The following is a 5,770-nucleotide window of genomic DNA, read 5'->3' as shown; positions in this document are numbered from 1 at the left end:
CGCTTCGCAACCAGTTTTATTCAATCATTTATTGTTGATTAGTGCATTCCGAATTTTCAAAAATGCTTGAAGATGACTGTGGTATTCCAAGTGAAATTTTAAAAGAATCTGAAATCCTGACTGCAAATCTTCTACCACTAAAATCAAGAGATAGGTACGATAGCTTAACGAGTATTCTTTATTTTGTATTCTTTATTTATTTTGTCAGCAATACCTGTAGTGTGGCGAAAAATATCGTTCGCACCACGGGCAAAAATGTTTTTCCAGCTCTCAATCTTTTCTAGTCCTCGGCCTACGGCCTCGGACTTCAAACCGATTTCGAGCTGGAAAAATCTCATTTTCTGCTCTAGGTGCGAAATAATATACTATAACGTCTTTGTTTTGGGTAAGTGGTGATTTTCAGGGCAGGCGGAACTCCAGCGACCCGTGAAGAGCATTGGTAGGATAGACATTTGATTGATAGTTTCCCTTCTGTATCTATTCTGTGGTAGAGCGACCAAAAAATGTGAACAATGTCCAACAATGCACATATCATTTCAACGGCACATGAGCTTTGTATTCAATTGAAATGAAAAGCCACTAACAGTGGAGTCGTCTTAACGATAGAAGTGGAATTTGAAATGTTTACCAAGATGGCGGCCGACCTTCACAGTGAACTTGGAATGCTGACAGCGCTCCAGTGGGCATTTTGTTAACTACGAGAGTTACGAGACATGTTTTTATTATTTGTAGGTTATGTTGTAATTTTGGCGCAAAATAATAGTTGTGTTTATTTATAATCAATAATTATTATTAGTTTGCAAGTTATATAAATATTTTTGCTACAAAAGCCAAAGTTTTAAAATAAAATTATTTTTCAAAATCGATTAGAGCTAGACTATATAGCGGTATGATAACATAAAATAATGATGAAGATTGATGTTGGTTATTCTTCACTGTACCAGGTACAAGGTAAGACAAATTTGATTAAAAATCAAACTTTTAAAAATAAACAGGTCCAATTTATTATTCAAAAAATAATGCATTTTTTGCCTTTTTATTATGTTATGATATAGTTAGCTTTTCAGGATAATCAATAATTATTCATTTCCGTAACCAGTAGCCTAACTTTTTGTAAAACCAATAAACATTGCTACTGGAAGATATGCCGTAGCCCTGTAAATTGCATATTCTTATAATGCATTTTAAATTGCATGTAAATATTCTTATAATGCATTTGACATTATAATTTTATTTTGTGTTACGTATTACTAATAATGGCGTCTGTAAAAATTATTGTTATCTATCTATCTACAGCTTTTCCTAACCTTAGCTACTTATAGGATAAATGCAAATAAAGTTCTGCTACTTTGAACTTAGTTTATTTTAAAAACAATAGTGAGCGCCGTTTAATTTTTGTGATATTGTGCTTAAAATAACATACTAAATCGATCCCAACCAAAAATTTGATGACTGTTATGTTGGCACTGGACGTGCACTTTAGCCTAGATCTTTGTAGACTTACAAGTTTTTAATGCACTTCAATTGTGCATACTTGTCTACATATAGACACTTTACAAATATTACTATATTATCATATAATATGCTTTTTTACCGTTATAATAACAGTGGAGAGAGATAAAAGAACAAAGTTTCCGATTCTCTGTCTACTGTCTTCTATAAAGGATATCTGATGTGATATTAACTTTTCATTCTTGTTTGAAATAACTAATTATGTTTTATTCCTCAGGAAAAAAATAATGATTGCAGGAGGTTTGTGGCATAAGGTTCTAATCCATCCTGAATGGAGCAAGTCCCTAGCTTTAACTCTTAACTTGTTTAGGCCTACAATTTTAGTTTTTTTTTCTTCCCATTCATATCCAACACTTTCTTATTTTTTAGAAAACATGCAGTCTGTAATCTACCCCCATGTCAGTGTAGAGAGGCCTGTTCATGAAGACACAAAATCCTTCCACGGTGAGTAATGCGTTACTAGTTTTGATCATTGGTCTTAGAGATGAACAATTATTATTCGGAAATATCTAGAATCCATTAAACGAGTCTCATCCCCAAACAAAAACATTCAAACTTGTTTCACTTGCCTGCCAATTTGAAATTGTCAGATTATATTACTCTTATGTCCAGTTTCTAGGCCATTTATTAAATCTAATGGACCATTGAATCTTGGACACCACTTATTAAATCGACCATGAAACCTATAAATTGTTCTGTCAGTGATTATGTTTAAAAGGGTGTATGATTTCAAATTAAGTTGGTAATTGACTAAGAACTCAATTTCAAATCAAACATCTCTTAACTTATGATGCAAAAGTCCCTGAAATTCAAGATCTGAAACATTTATTCCCAGGGAGTTGATTCCCAAAATTCATTAATGCCCGGGAGTTTATGATTATTTATGATAACCAAAAAAACGCCTTTTTTAACTAAACTTATTGATAATCATATAAACAGTTCTATATAAACAATTTATATTGAAATGATTAGAATAAATAATTATTTATAATAATGATTGGAATAAAAATAAATAATTATTTATCACTTCTTGATGAGTGTGAGGAGGAATAAGCATTCATTTTCTAATAATTTAAGGCTCCGCGCCACGCTTTTGGAAACTTATTATTGGTTCCATTTTGATTTGAATTCTATCAAGATACTTGAATAGATCATATTTCCAAGGAAAAAATATTTTCATCATTTTTTCGTTTTGATATATTAGGCGCTTTAAAAGCGCATAACGTTCAAATATTTGGGAAAGATCCATCCTCAAAATTTGTATGAATTTATTTGCTATAATTTATGATGTAATGGATCTGCCCCAAGATTTGAACTTTTGGCGCTTTCAAAGCGCCCAATGTATCAAAAAGTAAAAATGATAAGAGTTTTTTCTTGAAATTAGTCAAATCTAAATAAATTGATAGTATACAATTCGTAATACTTTGATAATTTGCCAGTAAAAAGAATCAAAAAGCGTGTTGCACATCCTTGATTATTGTATACGGTACCACTATTATGATGCTACTTCCATTTTATGTCTTGTTAATTAAATCTGTTATACTCATATTCCTAACAGTCAAGTAAGCTTAGTCAACAAAATATTGGGTTTACTTCGTCTTGAATTGCTCAAGATGTTGAATTTTGGGTTTACTTCGTCTTGTATTGCTCAAGAAATTTAATTATGATAAATCATCTATTATTTTGCAAAGAAGTTCACAATAATTTAAACCCAAAAGTAAAATAATAAAGAACATACTAGAATGTTCACTCCTTCAAAATTTCATTAGTATGTGAATATTTCATTTTTTGTGATAATAATGTGTAATATTCTTTCTACGAAGGCTTGGTTTTGAAGCATCTAAATTTGAAAATATTTTAGGGCTGAAAATTTTGTGAAGTGAAGAACTACAAGGCTTGACATATTTCGAACTATGTGTAACTTTATCTAAATTTGGGAGAGGAACAGCACAGGGTTACCTTATTTTTCCTCTCTCTATCATTTTGTTGATATACTTATTATGATAAAGAATAAAGAAGGGGACGCTTTGATTTAATTGAATCAGTAAAATCGATAGTATTTAATTAATACTATCTAACTAACCCAACTTGATTCATCGATATAGGTGATCACTGGTTCACTCAAAGTAAAGTCTAGCCAAATTATATAAAAAATTGATGTAATTTGTGAGCTATTTACACTGCTTTTTTGAATGGATGATTTATTGATTATGATTGTCAAATGTGATTGAAATTGATAAATAATATAAACTATTTTAATGCAATTTATTCCCATGGTTTCTTGGGCAGAAAAATATTACTCAATCATAAGTTTCTTCCCAATGGGAATATTCCCGACTTACATTACTACCCTCAAAAATCAGCACTGACTACCCTGGAAATCTCCTCGTCTACTCACTACACCATGTTCCTACCTCACTTTGTTCAAGCAATTCAGTCTTAGCGCAAAACGCCTATAATATGTTGAACTAACTCACTGTCAGTGAGTAGGTTTTTGATTTTGTATTAAAATTTTTCAAATAAGTGCAATATTTCTAAAGTTTTTAATTTATTGTGATTCATTTAGAGTTTAAAATCAACTTTAAAAATTCAAAATTTTAAATCATCATTCCTGGATCGAAAATCAAGTGACGAAGCAGTGTGTGATTACATAACCTTGACTTTTGGACAACATTAACATTTTATCAAAATTTTTGGAGAGAAATAGTACAGGTTCAGCCTAGTTTTCCCTCCAATGTCATAATTGTATTATGATTATAGTATTTTATACAATAAATAAATAAAAATATAGTCCAATACAAACAGAAGAGATGTAGCACCAAGTCCATTCTGTTTCCATTGGACCATATTTGTATATTTGTAGAGGTGTGAGAATCCTCTACGCCACTTTGGTGTGAATTGGGTCTTATGCTTAGTGAACTGTAAGTAGAAGTATATTACAACATATTTATTCTACCACTCCTACCTATCGCTACAACTTGAACATTTTAAATGTTATTTTCAAATTTCATCAACTTATTTTTTATAATTCGATCAATCAATAATTCGTTTGTTTTTTCTCTTTCAGACACCAAAACATATTACACAGTGTAGATGGACGGATAGAAAGCGTGAACATCAAAAGCCATCGTGTGTGTTACCCAGTTTCCATTCTGCATCTAACAATAGGAACCAAGCATCCAACATCATAACTTTATTATTATATAGTCCAGACAATGAATGCTCAAAAGAGGGTATAGAGAGAAAAGTTTGGAAGACTATAATTGACCCCGCAATTTTGTTTTGGGTATTAAGGAGGCAAAAATATCCACACCCCTGCCCCTTGTGATAAGGGGGTGGGGTGGTTCAAAGGTACCAGTTTTTGGTTTCTCGCATATAACTCGAAAACTATGTATCTTACGGACATAACTGTTACATACAAAAGTAAAGCTTATATAATTTCCTACAATATTCATCTCACAACTTTTCTAGTTTTCGAGATATCCGCTCTTAAATGTGTGACATTTTTGAAAAAACACGTTCGCCTCCAATTTTTTTCTATTTCTACTCTTATAACTTTTAAAAAATTGATGGGAAAAATCAATGCAGATTATGAGCTCATAGAGCCTCTTTCAGGGCTTATAATTCTCCAACAATGCATCGTAAAAATCAATGCTTATCGTAGGTTTGTAGAGCATTAAATTCTCTTTGAAATGGTGTATTATTTCACTATTCAAAGTTTCTGTTTCATTGTTATAGCAACTTTAATGTAGGGGATGAAATTTCCAATGCTGCAACAATTATTCATTTGGCAATTAAATTTGAAGCGGGTGTCTGTGACACAATTTTTGACGTTGCAGCTTAATTTTGACTAGTTAGAAGATTAACATAGCAAAAGTGCACATCTTTATCCCCTCTGTTGAAGGTTTGGAACCACTGAGTTGACACTAGTTGCAATATTGAAAATGTAAAGTGCCACTTATATCAATAAATGCAATCATTTGTTATTGTTACATTGTCTTACAATATTTCTTGGCGTCTACCTTGCTACCAGGTATTTAGTAGTTTTACTCATAAGTTTTATGTGAGTTTGGGTAAAGGTATTGATGAACAACATCAGCCATCTATTAATTATATTTATTATTTAACATACATTCCATTCAACTTAGTATACAGTCCACTTGAAGTCCCTCATACCAAACACATCAGATACATAGTTTTCGAGTTATATGTGAGAAACCAAAAAATGTTACCTTTAAACCACCCCACCCCCTTAGCA

General features: G+C 31.6%; 1 long non-coding RNA gene across 2 annotated transcripts; it reads left to right on the top strand.

Moving 5' to 3' along the window:
* The first annotated feature begins 588 nt into the window (after positions 1-588).
* Positions 589-5,018, top strand: LOC111055071. 2 transcript variants are annotated; one of them, XR_005570370.1, is made up of 3 exons: positions 589-944; positions 1,882-1,956; positions 4,580-5,018. It is a non-coding gene; the product is annotated as an uncharacterized LOC111055071 (long non-coding RNA). The 2 variants fall into 2 exon arrangements; XR_005570369.1 differs by having other exon boundaries at positions 589-951.
* The last annotated feature ends 752 nt before the right edge of the window (positions 5,019-5,770 follow it).

This window comes from Nilaparvata lugens, chromosome 1 (genome assembly GCF_014356525.2).
Source record: "Nilaparvata lugens isolate BPH chromosome 1, ASM1435652v1, whole genome shotgun sequence".
Lineage (NCBI taxonomy): Eukaryota > Metazoa > Arthropoda > Insecta > Hemiptera > Delphacidae > Nilaparvata > Nilaparvata lugens.
Note: the sequence above shows the minus strand (reverse complement) of the source record. Positions and strands in the feature narration are given on the sequence as shown.